The 18,078-nt window shown below is 51.0% G+C and overlaps 17 non-coding genes across 17 annotated transcripts; 1 reads left to right on the top strand and 16 right to left on the bottom strand.

Annotated features, from left to right (window-relative positions):
- Nucleotides 1-378: 378 nt before the first annotated feature.
- Nucleotides 379-519, bottom strand: LOC141311042 (U4 spliceosomal RNA). The gene has a single exon (XR_012348508.1). It is a non-coding gene; the product is annotated as a U4 spliceosomal RNA (small nuclear RNA).
- Nucleotides 520-2,060: 1,541 nt separating this feature from the next.
- trnan-guu (transfer RNA asparagine (anticodon GUU)) lies at nucleotides 2,061-2,134 on the bottom strand. The gene has a single exon. It is a non-coding gene; the product is annotated as a tRNA-Asn (tRNA).
- Nucleotides 2,135-2,335: 201 nt separating this feature from the next.
- trnak-cuu (transfer RNA lysine (anticodon CUU)) lies at nucleotides 2,336-2,408 on the bottom strand. The gene has a single exon. It is a non-coding gene; the product is annotated as a tRNA-Lys (tRNA).
- An 847-nt stretch (nucleotides 2,409-3,255) lies between these two features.
- On the bottom strand, nucleotides 3,256-3,396 carry LOC141311111 (U4 spliceosomal RNA). The gene has a single exon (XR_012348576.1). It is a non-coding gene; the product is annotated as a U4 spliceosomal RNA (small nuclear RNA).
- A 1,538-nt stretch (nucleotides 3,397-4,934) lies between these two features.
- trnan-guu (transfer RNA asparagine (anticodon GUU)) lies at nucleotides 4,935-5,008 on the bottom strand. Its single transcript has one exon. It is a non-coding gene; the product is annotated as a tRNA-Asn (tRNA).
- Nucleotides 5,009-6,129: 1,121 nt separating this feature from the next.
- Nucleotides 6,130-6,270, bottom strand: LOC141311041 (U4 spliceosomal RNA). The gene has a single exon (XR_012348507.1). It is a non-coding gene; the product is annotated as a U4 spliceosomal RNA (small nuclear RNA).
- A 1,541-nt stretch (nucleotides 6,271-7,811) lies between these two features.
- Nucleotides 7,812-7,885, bottom strand: trnan-guu (transfer RNA asparagine (anticodon GUU)). The gene has a single exon. It is a non-coding gene; the product is annotated as a tRNA-Asn (tRNA).
- A 201-nt stretch (nucleotides 7,886-8,086) lies between these two features.
- trnak-cuu (transfer RNA lysine (anticodon CUU)) lies at nucleotides 8,087-8,159 on the bottom strand. The gene has a single exon. It is a non-coding gene; the product is annotated as a tRNA-Lys (tRNA).
- An 847-nt stretch (nucleotides 8,160-9,006) lies between these two features.
- LOC141311104 (U4 spliceosomal RNA) lies at nucleotides 9,007-9,147 on the bottom strand. The gene has a single exon (XR_012348568.1). It is a non-coding gene; the product is annotated as a U4 spliceosomal RNA (small nuclear RNA).
- Nucleotides 9,148-9,610: 463 nt separating this feature from the next.
- On the top strand, nucleotides 9,611-9,692 carry trnas-gcu (transfer RNA serine (anticodon GCU)). Its single transcript has one exon. It is a non-coding gene; the product is annotated as a tRNA-Ser (tRNA).
- A 1,271-nt stretch (nucleotides 9,693-10,963) lies between these two features.
- trnak-cuu (transfer RNA lysine (anticodon CUU)) lies at nucleotides 10,964-11,036 on the bottom strand. Its single transcript has one exon. It is a non-coding gene; the product is annotated as a tRNA-Lys (tRNA).
- Nucleotides 11,037-11,883: 847 nt separating this feature from the next.
- LOC141311040 (U4 spliceosomal RNA) lies at nucleotides 11,884-12,024 on the bottom strand. The gene has a single exon (XR_012348506.1). It is a non-coding gene; the product is annotated as a U4 spliceosomal RNA (small nuclear RNA).
- Nucleotides 12,025-13,562: 1,538 nt separating this feature from the next.
- On the bottom strand, nucleotides 13,563-13,636 carry trnan-guu (transfer RNA asparagine (anticodon GUU)). Its single transcript has one exon. It is a non-coding gene; the product is annotated as a tRNA-Asn (tRNA).
- Nucleotides 13,637-13,837: 201 nt separating this feature from the next.
- Nucleotides 13,838-13,910, bottom strand: trnak-cuu (transfer RNA lysine (anticodon CUU)). The gene has a single exon. It is a non-coding gene; the product is annotated as a tRNA-Lys (tRNA).
- Nucleotides 13,911-14,757: 847 nt separating this feature from the next.
- On the bottom strand, nucleotides 14,758-14,898 carry LOC141311110 (U4 spliceosomal RNA). The gene has a single exon (XR_012348575.1). It is a non-coding gene; the product is annotated as a U4 spliceosomal RNA (small nuclear RNA).
- A 1,538-nt stretch (nucleotides 14,899-16,436) lies between these two features.
- trnan-guu (transfer RNA asparagine (anticodon GUU)) lies at nucleotides 16,437-16,510 on the bottom strand. The gene has a single exon. It is a non-coding gene; the product is annotated as a tRNA-Asn (tRNA).
- Nucleotides 16,511-17,631: 1,121 nt separating this feature from the next.
- LOC141311039 (U4 spliceosomal RNA) lies at nucleotides 17,632-17,772 on the bottom strand. The gene has a single exon (XR_012348504.1). It is a non-coding gene; the product is annotated as a U4 spliceosomal RNA (small nuclear RNA).
- Between the last annotated feature and the right edge of the window lie 306 nt (nucleotides 17,773-18,078).

Genomic DNA, 18,078 nt, shown 5'->3' with positions numbered 1-18,078 from the left:
GCCTCAGTGGAAAACAGGCCCTCGGCGGCTGAAACAAAAGACGAAGAAGGCATCCACATGCACATGGTTCAGGAGTGTTAAACAAAGAAACCACGCAAGATGACGAGGTGGTCCAGCGGGTAAGGCGGTGGAAGGCTAATACATTGTGCTCGACATGCACTGGAAGCTTTAGCGCCACTGAGAGCCCACCGGACCAGACAGGCCCAACCTGTTTACGATGGGTAACGGTGAGCTGTAATTGCGCTGCAGTTTAATGATACCCGTCTTGAGGACATATTTACAAAACAACAAGCCTTCTGGCTCTGGCGCTCAATCATCAGCAGACAACTTTTCGACGAGAAACGAAACCAGGCTGTTTTTTCTCAACAATACTCTAAGCCTCCAGAGAGGCTAGCAAAAATTGCCAAAGCTGACTGTATTTCAAGTCATCCTGGCGGGGTATTGGGTAAAGTTTTCAACCAGCAATGATCGCGCCTCGGATAAACCTCATAGGCTACAATATTGCCTCTGCGAAAGAATGCCGGCGACGGTTGTGACCTTTGCAGGCACCTACGTGGATGTGAACCGACAAGGTGGTAGTAAGCTTTAAACTGCCGCACAAACAGTCTCCTGGCACGGGTTGCTGCACCGTGTTTCTACGGAACAGATTAGAGGTGTGTAAAAGACGGCTCATTCACTATTCCCTCTGTGCTCAAAACAGCCTGCTGAAAGCACAGCAGCAGCAGCTGAAAAGGTCCGCAGCATGGCCTCTCTCAGTCAGCAAGGGGGCGGGGAGGCCGAGTGGTTAAGGCGATGGACTGCTAATCCCATCCTTGTCGTTCGGTTCCTTTAGCACTGGACCTTAATCTAGGTCCTGGGGACCCCATGCTGAACTTTTTGTGTGTCCTCCTTATCTAACACACTCAGTTCAGTTCTTTGAGTTCTCTACTAATGAGCTGATGATCTGAATCGGGAGTGCTAAATAAAAGACGGCACGTAATACGACGAGGTGGCCGAGTGGTTAAGGCGATGGACTGCTAATCCATTGTGCTCTGCACGCGTGGGTTCGAGTCCCATCCTCGTCGTTCGGTACATTTAGCAGTGATCCTCTTGGGGACCCCACTCTGCAATTTTTGTGTGTCTTCCCTATCTGACACACTCAGTTCAGTTCACTGAGCGCTCTACTAATGAGCTGGTGGTCTGAATCGGGAGTGTTAAACAAAAGGACCGCGCAAAACGAAAGGTGGTCGAGTGGTTAAGGCGATGCAAGGCTAGTCCGTTGTGCTCGGCACGCCTTGGTTTGTGTGGGTTCGAATCCCATCCTCTTCATTTGATGCTTTAGCACCACTGAGAGCCCACCGGAACAGACAGGCCCAACCTGTTTACGATGGGTAGCGGCGAGCTGTGATTGTGCTGTAGTTTATTGATACCTGCCGCAAAGTCTTGAGAACATATTGACAAAACAACAAGTCTTCTGGCTCCGGCACGCTATGATCGGTGGACACCTCTTTGACGAGGACCAACAACCAGCCACGCCAATAAAAGGAAACAAAACGAAGCAAGACTATCTTTCTCAACAAGCCTCCAGAGAGACTGGCAAAAATTGCCGATGCTGACTGTATTTCAAGTCATCCCGGTGGGGTATTGGGTATTGACTTTGTGGCAACATGGAACTTTTGCATCTACATTTATATTAGTCTGTTTCTTCTTATTCTGAGGTCACCGTAGCCACCAGATCCATTCTGCATTCCGATCTGATGGTCACTACAGTCCCCCGGTTCCAGTCCGTACCAAGAGCAGATGGTGGATCAGCACCTTCAGCCGAATGTCAGCGGATACTATGTCAACTAGATGAGCCCCAGAGACAGATCATCAGTTAAGAAGGCATCCACATGCCACAGCAAACTACTCGAGCTGGTGAAAATGTTCACCAAATGCCCGCCGCTGAGTTCTTTTAAAACAAGCCAGCTTATTGAAGGTGCACAAGATAAACGCCCTGAGAAAGCTGTGCCTCGCAACCCTAAGAATGGCATAGGCGTTAGTGGACACCTGACGCGCGTGCAAAACTCCGGCATTTCACACGTCCCTGGGTGGGCTCGAACCACCAACCTTTCGGTTAACAGCCGAACGCGCTAACCGATTGCGCCACAGAGACAGCCGCTGTTGCTTGCTGCCGCCGGATCACCGGTGTAAAAGCAAGGGTTAGGGTTAGTGATAGGGATTAAAATTGCTCGCACTAACAGCGACATCTGTTTTGAAAGATGTTTCCGGAGCTCGCAAAATCCACTCAGCCTGCGCGGCGAATGGGCACGCTGGAGCCCGCCACCCTTTTGGGAAGAAAGAGAGTCAACAGAGCCGCCCAACGTGGGGCTCGAACCCACGACCCTGAGATTAAGAGTCTCATGCTCTACCGACTGAGCTAGCCGGGCTGATCGTGGGCTTCTTCACCGGGTCGGACCCAGTTTTCATCGGCCCCCAAATTACACAGGCGAAACGGAGGCTCTCGCGTTGTGCGAGACTGTCGAGCCCTCCCCGTGGGTAGGGCTTAGAGCAGGCTTAGAGTTTTCTTCTGTCGGTTTTGACCCAATCTGTTTTTGGGAAGCGCAGTTTGACCCAGCAGTGCGGGCCAACAACACGTTCTGTTTTGCCGCGTGAAGGCGGGTCAATGCTTTGGACAGCGTATGGTTGAGATGTGATTTTCCACCAATTTGGGGCACCTTTCTTAAGGAAATCAAGGATGATTTCATGGGAAATGGCAAACTGCTGTAGCGTTTGGCTAACAAGCCAAAGCTACAAAGGATGTACCGGTGCCCCGTCGTCCGAGCAGAATCCACATTCGGCCGTAATCGGAGGTTACTACTAACGTTCGATTGTGTCTCATAGGGAGTTTGACGCAGGGCCTCAGTGGAAAACAGGCCCTCGGCGGCTGAAACAAAAGACGAAGAAGGCATCCACATGCACATGGTTCAGGAGTGTTAAACAAAGAAACCACGCAAGATGACGAGGTGGTCCAGCGGGTAAGGCGGTGGAAGGCTAATACATTGTGCTCGACATGCACTGGAAGCTTTAGCGCCACTGAGAGCCCACCGGACCAGACAGGCCCAACCTGTTTACGATGGGTAACGGTGAGCTGTAATTGCGCTGCAGTTTAATGATACCCGTCTTGAGGACATATTCACAAAACAACAAGCCTTCTGGCTCTGGCGCTCAATCATAAGCAGACACCTTTTTGACGAGAAACAAAGCCAGGCTATTTTTTCTCAACAATACTCTAAGCCTCCAGAGAGGCTAGCAAAAATTGCCAAAGCTGACTGTATTTCAAGTCATCCGGGCGGGGTATTGGGTAAAGTTTTCAACCAGCAATGATCGCGCCTCGGATAAACCTCATAGGCTACAATATTGCCTCTACGAAAGAATGCCGGCGACGGTCGTGACCTTTGCAGGCACCTACGTGGATGTGAACCGACAAGGTGGTAGCAAGCTTTAAACTGCCGCACAAACATTCTCCTGGCACGGGTTGCTGCATCGTGTTTCTACGGAACAGATTAGAGGTGTGTAAAAGACGGCTCATTCACTATTCCCTCTGTGCTCAAAACAGCCTGCTGAAAGCACAGCAGCAGCAGCTGAAAAGGTCCGCAGCATGGCCTCTCTCAGTCAGCAAGGGGGCGGGGAGGCCGAGTGGTTAAGGCGATGGACTGCTAATCCCATCCTTGTCGTTCGGTTCCTTTAGCACTGGACCTTAATCTAGGTCCTGGGGACCCCATGCTGAACTTTTTGTGTGTCCTCCTTATCTAACACACTCAGTTCAGTTCTTTGAGTTCTCTACTAATGAGCTGATGATCTGAATCGGGAGTGCTAAATAAAAGACGGCACGTAATACGACGAGGTGGCCGAGTGGTTAAGGCGATAGACTGCTAATCCATTGTGCTCTGCACGCGTAGGTTCGAATCCCATCCTCGTCGTTCGGTACATTTAGCAGCGGTCCTGGGGACCCCACTCTGCAATTTTTGTGTGTCTTCCCTATCTGACACACTCAGTTCAGTTCACTGAGAGCTCTACTAATGAGCTGGTGGTCTGAATCGGGAGTGTTAAACAAAAGGACCGCGCAAAACGAAAGGTGGTCGAGTGGTTAAGGCGATGCAAGGCTAGTCCGTTGTGCTCGGCACGCCTTGGTTTGTGTGGGTTCGAATCCCATCCTCTTCATTTGATGCTTTAGCACCACTGAGAGCCCACCGGAACAGACAGGCCCAACCTGTTTACGATGGGTAGCGGCGAGCTGTGATTGTGCTGTAGTTTATTGATACCTGCCGCAAAGTCTTGAGAACATATTGACAAAACAACAAGTCTTCTGGCTCCGGCACGCTATGATCGGTGGACACCTCTTTGACGAGGACCAACAACCAGCCACGCCAATAAAAGGAAACAAAACGAAGCAAGACTATCTTTCTCAACAAGCCTCCAGAGAGACTGGCAAAAATTGCCGATGCTGACTGTATTTCAAGTCATCCCGGTGGGGTATTGGGTATTGACTTTGTGGCAACATGGAACTTTTGCATCTACATTAATATTAGTCTGTTTCTTCTTATTCTGAGGTCACCGTAGCCACCAGATCCATTCTGCATTCCGATCTGATGGTCACTACAGTCCCCCGGTTCCAGTCCGTACCAAGAGCAGATGGTGGATCAGCACCTTCAGCCGAATGTCAGCGGATACTATGTCAACTAGATGAGCCCCAGAGACAGATCATCAGTAAAGAAGGCATCCACATGCCACAGCAAACTACTCGAGCTGGTGAAAATGTTCACCAAATGCCCGCCGCTGAGTTCTTTTAAAACAAGCCAGCTTATTGAAGGTGCACAAGATAAACGCCCTGAGAAAGCTGTGCCTCGCAACCCTAAGAATGGCATAGGCGTTAGTGGACACCTGACGCGCGTGCAAAACTCCGGCATTTCACACGTCCCTGGGTGGGCTCGAACCACCAACCTTTCGGTTAACAGCCGAACGCGCTAACCGATTGCGCCACAGAGACAGCCGCTGTTGCTTGCTGCCGCCGGATCACCGGTGTAAAAGCAAGGGTTAGGGTTAGTGATAGGGATTAAAATTGCTCGCACTAACAGCGACATCTGTTTTGAAAGATGTTTCCGGAGCTCGCAAAATCCACTCAGCCTGCGCGGCGAATGGGCACGCTGGAGCCCGCCACCCTTTTGGGAAGAAAGAGAGTCAACAGAGCCGCCCAACGTGGGGCTCGAACCCACGACCCTGAGATTAAGAGTATCATGCTCTACCGACTGAGCTAGCCGGGCTGGTCGTGGGCTTCTTCACCGGGTCGGACCCAGTTTTCATCGGCCCCCAAATTACACAGGCGAAACGGAGGCTCTCGCGTTGTGCGAGACTGTCGAGCCCTCCCCGTGGGTAGGGCTTAGAGCAGGCTTAGAGTTTTCTTCTGTCGGTTTTGACCCAATCTGTTTTTGGGAAGCGCAGTTTGACCCAGCAGTGCGGGCCAACAACACGTTCTGTTTTGCCGCGTGAAGGCGGGTCAATGCTTTGGACAGCGTATGGTTGAGATGTGATTTTCCACCAATTTGGGGCACCTTTCTTAAGGAAATCAAGGATGATTTCATGGGAAATGGCAAACTGCTGTAGCGTTTGGCTAACAAGCCAAAGCTACAAAGGATGTACCGGTGCCCCGTCGTCCGAGCAGAATCCACATTCGGCCGTAATCGGAGGTTACTACTAACGTTCGATTGTGTCTCATAGGGAGTTTGACGCAGGGCCTCAGTGGAAAACAGGCCCTCGGCGGCTGAAACAAAAGACGAAGAAGGCATCCACATGCACATGGTTCAGGAGTGTTAAACAAAGAAACCACGCAAGATGACGAGGTGGTCCAGCGGGTAAGGCGGTGGAAGGCTAATACATTGTGCTCGACATGCACTGGAAGCTTTAGCGCCACTGAGAGCCCACCGGACCAGACAGGCCCAACCTGTTTACGATGGGTAACGGTGAGCTGTAATTGCGCTGCAGTTTAATGATACCCGTCTTGAGGACATATTTACAAAACAACAAGCCTTCTGGCTCTGGCGCTCAATCATCAGCAGACAACTTTTCGACGAGAAACGAAACCAGGCTATTTTTTCTCAACAATACTCTAAGCCTCCAGAGAGGCTAGCAAAAATTGCCAAAGCTGACTGTATTTCAAGTCATCCTGGCGGGGTATTGGGTAAAGTTTTCAACCAGCAATGATCGCGCCTCGGATAAACCTCATAGGCTACAATATTGCCTCTGCGAAAGAATGCCGGCGACGGTTGTGACCTTTGCAGGCACCTACGTGGATGTGAACCGACAAGGTGGTAGTAAGCTTTAAACTGCCGCACAAACAGTCTCCTGGCACGGGTTGCTGCATCGTGTTTCTACGGAACAGATTAGAGGTGTGTAAAAGACGGCTCATTCACTATTCCCTCTGTGCTCAAAACAGCCTGCTGAAAGCACAGCAGCAGCAGCTGAAAAGGTCCGCAGCATGGCCTCTCTCAGTCAGCAAGGGGGCGGGGAGGCCGAGTGGTTAAGCCGATGGACTGCTAATCCCATCCTTGTCGTTCGGTTCCTTTAGCACTGGACCTTAATCTAGGTCCTGGGGACCCCATGCTGAACTTTTTGTGTGTCCTCCTTATCTAACACACTCAGTTCAGTTCTTTGAGTTCTCTACTAATGAGCTGATGATCTGAATCGGGAGTGCTAAATAAAAGACGGCACGTAATACGACGAGGTGGCCGAGTGGTTAAGGCGATGGACTGCTAATCCATTGTGCTCTGCACGCGTGGGTTCGAGTCCCATCCTCGTCGTTCGGTACATTTAGCAGTGATCCTCTTGGGGACCCCACTCTGCAATTTTTGTGTGTCTTCCCTATCTGACACACTCAGTTCAGTTCACTGAGCGCTCTACTAATGAGCTGGTGGTCTGAATCGGGAGTGTTAAACAAAAGGACCGCGCAAAACGAAAGGTGGTCGAGTGGTTAAGGCGATGCAAGGCTAGTCCGTTGTGCTCGGCACGCCTTGGTTTGTGTGGGTTCGAATCCCATCCTCTTCATTTGATGCTTTAGCACCACTGAGAGCCCACCGGAACAGACAGGCCCAACCTGTTTACGATGGGTAGCGGCGAGCTGTGATTGTGCTGTAGTTTATTGATACCTGCCGCAAAGTCTTGAGAACATATTGACAAAACAACAAGTCTTCTGGCTCCGGCACGCTATGATCGGTGGACACCTCTTTGACGAGGACCAACAACCAGCCACGCCAATAAAAGGAAACAAAACGAAGCAAGACTATCTTTCTCAACAAGCCTCCAGAGAGACTGGCAAAAATTGCCGATGCTGACTGTATTTCAAGTCATCCCGGTGGGGTATTGGGTATTGACTTTGTGGCAACATGGAACTTTTGCATCTACATTAATATTAGTCTGTTTCTTCTTATTCTGAGGTCACCGTAGCCACCAGATCCATTCTGCATTCCGATCTGATGGTCACTACAGTCCCCCGGTTCCAGTCCGTACCAAGAGCAGATGGTGGATCAGCACCTTCAGCCGAATGTCAGCGGATACTATGTCAACTAGATGAGCCCCAGAGACAGATCATCAGTTAAGAAGGCATCCACATGCCACAGCAAACTACTCGAGCTGGTGAAAATGTTCACCAAATGCCCGCCGCTGAGTTCTTTTAAAACAAGCCAGCTTATTGAAGGTGCACAAGATAAACGCCCTGAGAAAGCTGTGCCTCGCAACCCTAAGAATGGCATAGGCGTTAGTGGACACCTGACGCGCGTGCAAAACTCCGGCATTTCACACGTCCCTGGGTGGGCTCGAACCACCAACCTTTCGGTTAACAGCCGAACGCGCTAACCGATTGCGCCACAGAGACAGCCGCTGTTGCTTGCTGCCGCCGGATCACCGGTGTAAAAGCAAGGGTTAGGGTTAGTGATAGGGATTAAAATTGCTCGCACTAACAGCGACATCTGTTTTGAAAGATGTTTCCGGAGCTCGCAAAATCCACTCAGCCTGCGCGGCGAATGGGCACGCTGGAGCCCGCCACCCTTTTGGGAAGAAAGAGAGTCAACAGAGCCGCCCAACGTGGGGCTCGAACCCACGACCCTGAGATTAAGAGTCTCATGCTCTACCGACTGAGCTAGCCGGGCTGGTCGTGGGCTTCTTCACCGGGTCGGACCCAGTTTTCATCGGCCCCCAAATTACACAGGCGAAACGGAGGCTCTCGCGTTGTGCGAGACTGTCGAGCCCTCCCTGTGGGTAGGGCTTAGAGCAGGCTTAGAGTTTTCTTCTGTCGGTTTTGACCCAATCTGTTTTTGGGAAGCGCAGTTTGACCCAGCAGTGCGGGCCAACAACACGTTCTGTTTTGCCGCGTGAAGGCGGGTCAATGCTTTGGACAGCGTATGGTTGAGATGTGATTTTCCACCAATTTGGGGCACCTTTCTTAAGGAAATCAAGGATGATTTCATGGGAAATGGCAAACTGCTGTAGCGTTTGGCTAACAAGCCAAAGCTACAAAGGATGTACCGGTGCCCCGTCGTCCGAGCAGAATCCACATTCGGCCGTAATCGGAGGTTACTACTAACGTTCGATTGTGTCTCATAGGGAGTTTGACGCAGGGCCTCAGTGGAAAACAGGCCCTCGGCGGCTGAAACAAAAGACGAAGAAGGCATCCACATGCACATGGTTCAGGAGTGTTAAACAAAGAAACCACGCAAGATGACGAGGTGGTCCAGCGGGTAAGGCGGTGGAAGGCTAATACATTGTGCTCGACATGCACTGGAAGCTTTAGCGCCACTGAGAGCCCACCGGACCAGACAGGCCCAACCTGTTTACGATGGGTAACGGTGAGCTGTAATTGCGCTGCAGTTTAATGATACCCGTCTTGAGGACATATTTACAAAACAACAAGCCTTCTGGCTCTGGCGCTCAATCATCAGCAGACAACTTTTCGACGAGAAACGAAACCAGGCTATTTTTTCTCAACAATACTCTAAGCATCCAGAGAGGCTAGCAAAAATTGCCAAAGCTGACTGTATTTCAAGTCATCCTGGCGGGGTATTGGGTAAAGTTTTCAACCAGCAATGATCGCGCCTCGGATAAACCTCATAGGCTACAATATTGCCTCTGCGAAAGAATGCCGGCGACGGTTGTGACCTTTGCAGGCACCTACGTGGATGTGAACCGACAAGGTGGTAGTAAGCTTTAAACTGCCGCACAAACAGTCTCCTGGCACGGGTTGCTGCACCGTGTTTCTACGGAACAGATTAGAGGTGTGTAAAAGACGGCTCATTCACTATTCCCTCTGTGCTCAAAACAGCCTGCTGAAAGCACAGCAGCAGCAGCTGAAAAGGTCCGCAGCATGGCCTCTCTCAGTCAGCAAGGGGGCGGGGAGGCCGAGTGGTTAAGGCGATGGACTGCTAATCCCATCCTTGTCGTTCGGTTCCTTTAGCACTGGACCTTAATCTAGGTCCTGGGGACCCCATGCTGAACTTTTTGTGTGTCCTCCTTATCTAACACACTCAGTTCAGTTCTTTGAGTTCTCTACTAATGAGCTGATGATCTGAATCGGGAGTGCTAAATAAAAGACGGCACGTAATACGACGAGGTGGCCGAGTGGTTAAGGCGATGGACTGCTAATCCATTGTGCTCTGCACGCGTGGGTTCGAATCCCATCCTCGTCGTTCGGTACATTTAGCAGTGATCCTCTTGGGGACCCCACTCTGCAATTTTTGTGTGTCTTCCCTATCTGACACACTCAGTTCAGTTCACTGAGCGCTCTACTAATGAGCTGGTGGTCTGAATCGGGAGTGTTAAACAAAAGGACCGTGCAAAACGAAAGGTGGTCGAGTGGTCAAGGCGATGCAAGGCTAGTCCGTTGTGCTCGGCACGCCTTGGTTTGTGTGGGTTCGAATCCCATCCTCTTCATTTGATGCTTTAGCACCACTGAGAGCCCACCGGAACAGACAGGCCCAACCTGTTTACGATGGGTAGCGGCGAGCTGTGATTGTGCTGTAGTTTATTGATACCTGCCGCAAAGTCTTGAGAACATATTGATAAAACAACAAGTCTTCTGGCTCCGGCACGCTATGATCGGTGGACACCTCTTTGACGAGGACCAACAACCAGCCACGCCAATAAAAGGAAACAAAACGAAGCAAGACTATCTTTCTCAACAAGCCTCCAGAGAGACTGGCAAAAATTGCCGATGCTGACTGTATTTCAAGTCATCCCGGTGGGGTATTGGGTATTGACTTTGTGGCAACATGGAACTTTTGCATCTACATTAATATTAGTCTGTTTCTTCTTATTCTGAGGTCACCGTAGCCACCAGATCCATTCTGCATTCCGATCTGATGGTCACTACAGTCCCCCGGTTCCAGTCCGTACCAAGAGCAGATGGTGGATCAGCACCTTCAGCCGAATGTCAGCGGATACTATGTCAACTAGATGAGCCCCAGAGACAGATCATCAGTAAAGAAGGCATCCACATGCCACAGCAAACTACTCGAGCTGGTGAAAATGTTCACCAAATGCCCGCCGCTGAGTTCTTTTAAAACAAGCCAGCTTATTGAAGGTGCACAAGATAAACGCCCTGAGAAAGCTGTGCCTCGCAACCCTAAGAATGGCATAGGCGTTAGTGGACACCTGACGCGCGTGCAAAACTCCGGCATTTCACACGTCCCTGGGTGGGCTCGAAGCACCAACCTTTCGGTTAACAGCCGAACGCGCTAACCGATTGCGCCACAGAGACAGCCGCTGTTGCTTCCTGCCGCCGGATCACCGGTGTAAAAGCAAGGGTTAGGGTTAGTGATAGGGATTAAAATTGCTCGCACTAACAGCGACATCTGTTTTGAAAGATGTTTCCGGAGCTCGCAAAATCCACTCAGCCTGCGCGGCGAATGGGCACGCTGGAGCCCGCCACCCTTTTGGGAAGAAAGAGAGTCAACAGAGCCGCCCAACGTGGGGCTCGAACCCACGACCCTGAGATTAAGAGTCTCATGCTCTACCGACTGAGCTAGCCGGGCTGATCGTGGGCTTCTTCACCGGGTCGGACCCAGTTTTCATCGGCCCCCAAATTACACAGGCGAAACGGAGGCTCTCGCGTTGTGCGAGACTGTCGAGCCCTCCCCGTGGGTAGGGCTTAGAGCAGGCTTAGAGTTTTCTTCTGTCGGTTTTGACCCAATCTGTTTTTGGGAAGCGCAGTTTGACCCAGCAGTGCGGGCCAACAACACGTTCTGTTTTGCCGCGTGAAGGCGGGTCAATGCTTTGGACAGCGTATGGTTGAGATGTGATTTTCCACCAATTTGGGGCACCTTTCTTAAGGAAATCAAGGATGATTTCATGGGAAATGGCAAACTGCTGTAGCGTTTGGCTAACAAGCCAAAGCTACAAAGGATGTACCGGTGCCCCGTCGTCCGAGCAGAATCCACATTCGGCCGTAATCGGAGGTTACTACTAACGTTCGATTGTGTCTCATAGGGAGTTTGACGCAGGGCCTCAGTGGAAAACAGGCCCTCGGCGGCTGAAACAAAAGACGAAGAAGGCATCCACATGCACATGGTTCAGGAGTGTTAAACAAAGAAACCACGCAAGATGACGAGGTGGTCCAGCGGGTAAGGCGGTGGAAGGCTAATACATTGTGCTCGACATGCACTGGAAGCTTTAGCGCCACTGAGAGCCCACCGGACCAGACAGGCCCAACCTGTTTACGATGGGTAACGGTGAGCTGTAATTGCGCTGCAGTTTAATGATACCCGTCTTGAGGACATATTTACAAAACAACAAGCCTTCTGGCTCTGGCGCTCAATCATCAGCAGACAACTTTTCGACGAGAAACGAAACCAGGCTATTTTTTCTCAACAATACTCTAAGCCTCCAGAGAGGCTAGCAAAAATTGCCAAAGCTGACTGTATTTCAAGTCATCCTGGCGGGGTATTGGGTAAAGTTTTCAACCAGCAATGATCGCGCCTCGGATAAACCTCATAGGCTACAATATTGCCTCTGCGAAAGAATGCCGGCGACGGTCGTGACCTTTGCAGGCACCTACGTGGATGTGAACCGACAAGGTGGTAGCAAGCTTTAAACTGCCGCACAAACATTCTCCTGGCACGGGTTGCTGCATCGTGTTTCTACGGAACAGATTAGAGGTGTGTAAAAGACGGCTCATTCACTATTCCCTCTGTGCTCAAAACAGCCTGCTGAAAGCACAGCAGCAGCAGCTGAAAAGGTCCGCAGCATGGCCTCTCTCAGTCAGCAAGGGGGCGGGGAGGCCGAGTGGTTAAGGCGATGGACTGCTAATCCCATCCTTGTCGTTCGGTTCCTTTAGCACTGGACCTTAATCTAGGTCCTGGGGACCCCATGCTGAACTTTTTGTGTGTCCTCCTTATCTAACACACTCAGTTCAGTTCTTTGAGTTCTCTACTAATGAGCTGATGATCTGAATCGGGAGTGCTAAATAAAAGACGGCACGTAATACGACGAGGTGGCCGAGTGGTTAAGGCGATGGACTGCTAATCCATTGTGCTCTGCACGCGTAGGTTCGAATCCCATCCTCGTCGTTCGGTACATTTAGCAGCGGTCCTGGGGACCCCACTCTGCAATTTTTGTGTGTCTTCCCTATCTGACACACTCAGTTCAGTTCACTGAGAGCTCTACTAATGAGCTGGTGGTCTGAATCGGGAGTGTTAAACAAAAGGACCGCGCAAAACGAAAGGTGGTCGAGTGGTTAAGGCGATGCAAGGCTAGTCCGTTGTGCTCGGCACGCCTTGGTTTGTGTGGGTTCGAATCCCATCCTCTTCATTTGATGCTTTAGCACCACTGAGAGCCCACCGGAACAGACAGGCCCAACCTGTTTACGATGGGTAGCGGCGAGCTGTGATTGTGCTGTAGTTTATTGATACCTGCCGCAAAGTCTTGAGAACATATTGACAAAACAACAAGTCTTCTGGCTCCGGCACGCTATGATCGGTGGACACCTCTTTGACGAGGACCAACAACCAGCCACGCCAATAAAAGGAAACAAAACGAAGCAAGACTATCTTTCTCAACAAGCCTCCAGAGAGACTGGCAAAAATTGCCGATGCTGACTGTATTTCAAGTCATCCCGGTGGGGTATTGGGTATTGACTTTGTGGCAACATGGAACTTTTGCATCTACATTAATATTAGTCTGTTTCTTCTTATTCTGAGGTCACCGTAGCCACCAGATCCATTCTGCATTCCGATCTGATGGTCACTACAGTCCCCCGGTTCCAGTCCGTACCAAGAGCAGATGGTGGATCAGCACCTTCAGCCGAATGTCAGCGGATACTATGTCAACTAGATGAGCCCCAGAGACAGATCATCAGTAAAGAAGGCATCCACATGCCACAGCAAACTACTCGAGCTGGTGAAAATGTTCACCAAATGCCCGCCGCTGAGTTCTTTTAAAACAAGCCAGCTTATTGAAGGTGCACAAGATAAACGCCCTGAGAAAGCTGTGCCTCGCAACCCTAAGAATGGCATAGGCGTTAGTGGACACCTGACGCGCGTGCAAAACTCCGGCATTTCACACGTCCCTGGGTGGGCTCGAACCACCAACCTTTCGGTTAACAGCCGAACGCGCTAACCGATTGCGCCACAGAGACAGCCGCTGTTGCTTGCTGCCGCCGGATCACCGGTGTAAAAGCAAGGGTTAGGGTTAGTGATAGGGATTAAAATTGCTCGCACTAACAGCGACATCTGTTTTGAAAGATGTTTCCGGAGCTCGCAAAATCCACTCAGCCTGCGCGGCGAATGGGCACGCTGGAGCCCGCCACCCTTTTGGGAAGAAAGAGAGTCAACAGAGCCGCCCAACGTGGGGCTCGAACCCACGACCCTGAGATTAAGAGTCTCATGCTCTACCGACTGAGCTAGCCGGGCTGATCGTGGGCTTCTTCACCGGGTCGGACCCAGTTTTCATCGGCCCCCAAATTACACAGGCGAAACGGAGGCTCTCGCGTTGTGCGAGACTGTCGAGCCCTCCCCGTGGGTAGGGCTTAGAGCAGGCTTAGAGTTTTCTTCTGTCGGTTTTGACCCAATCTGTTTTTGGGAAGCGCAGTTTGACCCAGCAGTGCGGGCCAACAACACGTTCTGTTTTGCCGCGTGAAGGCGGGTCAATGCTTTGGACAGCGTATGGTTGAGATGTGATTTTCCACCAATTTGGGGCACCTTTCTTAAGGAAATCAAGGATGATTTCATGGGAAATGGCAAACTGCTGTAGCGTTTGGCTAACAAGCCAAAGCTACAAAGGATGTACCGGTGCCCCGTCGTCCGAGCAGAATCCACATTCGGCCGTAATCGGAGGTTACTACTAACGTTCGATTGTGTCTCATAGGGAGTTTGACGCAGGGCCTCAGTGGAAAACAGGCCCTCGGCGGCTGAAACAAAAGACGAAGAAGGCATCCACATGCACATGGTTCAGGAGTGTTAAACAAAGAAACCACGCAAGATGACGAGGTGGTCCAGCGGGTAAGGCGGTGGAAGGCTAATACATTGTGCTCGACATGCACTGGAAGCTTTAGCGCCACTGAGAGCCCACCGGACCAGACAGGCCCAACCTGTTTACGATGGGTAACGGTGAGCTGTAATTGCGCTGCAGTTTAATGATACCCGTCTTGAGGACATATTCACAAAACAACAAGCCTTCTGGCTCTGGCGCTCAATCATAAGCAGACACCTTTTTGACGAGAAACAAAGCCAGGCTATTTTTTCTCAACAATACTCTAAGCCTCCAGAGAGGCTAGCAAAAATTGCCAAAGCTGACTGTATTTCAAGTCATCCGGGCGGGGTATTGGGTAAAGTTTTCAACCAGCAATGATCGCGCCTCGGATAAACCTCATAGGCTACAATATTGCCTCTACGAAAGAATGCCGGCGACGGTCGTGACCTTTGCAGGCACCTACGTGGATGTGAACCGACAAGGTGGTAGCAAGCTTTAAACTGCCGCACAAACATTCTCCTGGCACGGGTTGCTGCATCGTGTTTCTACGGAACAGATTAGAGGTGTGTAAAAGACGGCTCATTCACTATTCCCTCTGTGCTCAAAACAGCCTGCTGAAAGCACAGCAGCAGCAGCTGAAAAGGTCCGCAGCATGGCCTCTCTCAGTCAGCAAGGGGGCGGGGAGGCCGAGTGGTTAAGGCGATGGACTGCTAATCCCATCCTTGTCGTTCGGTTCCTTTAGCACTGGACCTTAATCTAGGTCCTGGGGACCCCATGCTGAACTTTTTGTGTGTCCTCCTTATCTAACACACTCAGTTCAGTTCTTTGAGTTCTCTACTAATGAGCTGATGATCTGAATCGGGAGTGCTAAATAAAAGACGGCACGTAATACGACGAGGTGGCCGAGTGGTTAAGGCGATGGACTGCTAATCCATTGTGCTCTGCACGCGTAGGTTCGAATCCCATCCTCGTCGTTCGGTACATTTAGCAGCGGTCCTGGGGACCCCACTCTGCAATTTTTGTGTGTCTTCCCTATCTGACACACTCAGTTCAGTTCACTGAGAGCTCTACTAATGAGCTGGTGGTCTGAATCGGGAGTGTTAAACAAAAGGACCGCGCAAAACGAAAGGTGGTCGAGTGGTTAAGGCGATGCAAGGCTAGTCCGTTGTGCTCGGCACGCCTTGGTTTGTGTGGGTTCGAATCCCATCCTCTTCATTTGATGCTTTAGCACCACTGAGAGCCCACCGGAACAGACAGGCCCAACCTGTTTACGATGGGTAGCGGCGAGCTGTGATTGTGCTGTAGTTTATTGATACCTGCCGCAAAGTCTTGAGAACATATTGACAAAACAACAAGTCTTCTGGCTCCGGCACGCTATGATCGGTGGACACCTCTTTGACGAGGACCAACAACCAGCCACGCCAATAAAAGGAAACAAAACGAAGCAAGACTATCTTTCTCAACAAGCCTCCAGAGAGACTGGCAAAAATTGCCGATGCTGACTGTATTTCAAGTCATCCCGGTGGGGTATTGGGTATTGACTTTGTGGCAACATGGAACTTTTGCATCTACATTAATATTAGTCTGTTTCTTCTTATTCTGAGGTCACCGTAGCCACCAGATCCATTCTGCATTCCGATCTGATGGTCACTACAGTCCCCCGGTTCCAGTCCGTACCAAGAGCAGATGGTGGATCAGCACCTTCAGCCGAATGTCAGCGGATACTATGTCAACTAGATGAGCCCCAGAGACAGATCATCAGTAAAGAAGGCATCCACATGCCACAGCAAACTACTCGAGCTGGTGAAAATGTTCACCAAATGCCCGCCGCTGAGTTCTTTTAAAACAAGCCAGCTTATTGAAGGTGCACAAGATAAACGCCCTGAGAAAGCTGTGCCTCGCAACCCTAAGAATGGCATAGGCGTTAGTGGACACCTGACGCGCGTGCAAAACTCCGGCATTTCACACGTCCCTGGGTGGGCTCGAACCACCAACCTTTCGGTTAACAGCCGAACGCGCTAACCGATTGCGCCACAGAGACAGCCGCTGTTGCTTGCTGCCGCCGGATCACCGGTGTAAAAGCAAGGGTTAGGGTTAGTGATAGGGATTAAAATTGCTCGCACTAACAGCGACATCTGTTTTGAAAGATGTTTCCGGAGCTCGCAAAATCCACTCAGCCTGCGCGGCGAATGGGCACGCTGGAGCCCGCCACCCTTTTGGGAAGAAAGAGAGTCAACAGAGCCGCCCAACGTGGGGCTCGAACCCACGACCCTGAGATTAAGAGTATCATGCTCTACCGACTGAGCTAGCCGGGCTGGTCGTGGGCTTCTTCACCGGGTCGGACCCAGTTTTCATCGGCCCCCAAATTACACAGGCGAAACGGAGGCTCTCGCGTTGTGCGAGACTGTCGAGCCCTCCCCGTGGGTAGGGCTTAGAGCAGGCTTAGAGTTTTCTTCTGTCGGTTTTGACCCAATCTGTTTTTGGGAAGCGCAGTTTGACCCAGCAGTGCGGGCCAACAACACGTTCTGTTTTGCCGCGTGAAGGCGGGTCAATGCTTTGGACAGCGTATGGTTGAGATGTGATTTTCCACCAATTTGGGGCACCTTTCTTAAGGAAATCAAGGATGATTTCATGGGAAATGGCAAACTGCTGTAGCGTTTGGCTAACAAGCCAAAGCTACAAAGGATGTACCGGTGCCCCGTCGTCCGAGCAGAATCCACATTCGGCCGTAATCGGAGGTTACTACTAACGTTCGATTGTGTCTCATAGGGAGTTTGACGCAGGGCCTCAGTGGAAAACAGGCCCTCGGCGGCTGAAACAAAAGACGAAGAAGGCATCCACATGCACATGGTTCAGGAGTGTTAAACAAAGAAACCACGCAAGATGACGAGGTGGTCCAGCGGGTAAGGCGGTGGAAGGCTAATACATTGTGCTCGACATGCACTGGAAGCTTTAGCGCCACTGAGAGCCCACCGGACCAGACAGGCCCAACCTGTTTACGATGGGTAACGGTGAGCTGTAATTGCGCTGCAGTTTAATGATACCCGTCTTGAGGACATATTTACAAAACAACAAGCCTTCTGGCTCTGGCGCTCAATCATCAGCAGACAACTTTTCGACGAGAAACGAAACCAGGCTATTTTTTCTCAACAATACTCTAAGCCTCCAGAGAGGCTAGCAAAAATTGCCAAAGCTGACTGTATTTCAAGTCATCCTGGCGGGGTATTGGGTAAAGTTTTCAACCAGCAATGATCGCGCCTCGGATAAACCTCATAGGCTACAATATTGCCTCTGCGAAAGAATGCCGGCGACGGTTGTGACCTTTGCAGGCACCTACGTGGATGTGAACCGACAAGGTGGTAGTAAGCTTTAAACTGCCGCACAAACAGTCTCCTGGCACGGGTTGCTGCATCGTGTTTCTACGGAACAGATTAGAGGTGTGTAAAAGACGGCTCATTCACTATTCCCTCTGTGCTCAAAACAGCCTGCTGAAAGCACAGCAGCAGCAGCTGAAAAGGTCCGCAGCATGGCCTCTCTCAGTCAGCAAGGGGGCGGGGAGGCCGAGTGGTTAAGCCGATGGACTGCTAATCCCATCCTTGTCGTTCGGTT

Source organism: Garra rufa, unplaced genomic scaffold, assembly GCF_049309525.1.
Source record: "Garra rufa unplaced genomic scaffold, GarRuf1.0 hap1_unplaced_003, whole genome shotgun sequence".
Classification (NCBI taxonomy): Eukaryota; Metazoa; Chordata; class Actinopteri; order Cypriniformes; family Cyprinidae; genus Garra; species Garra rufa.
This window is presented reverse-complemented; position numbering and strand designations above follow the sequence as displayed.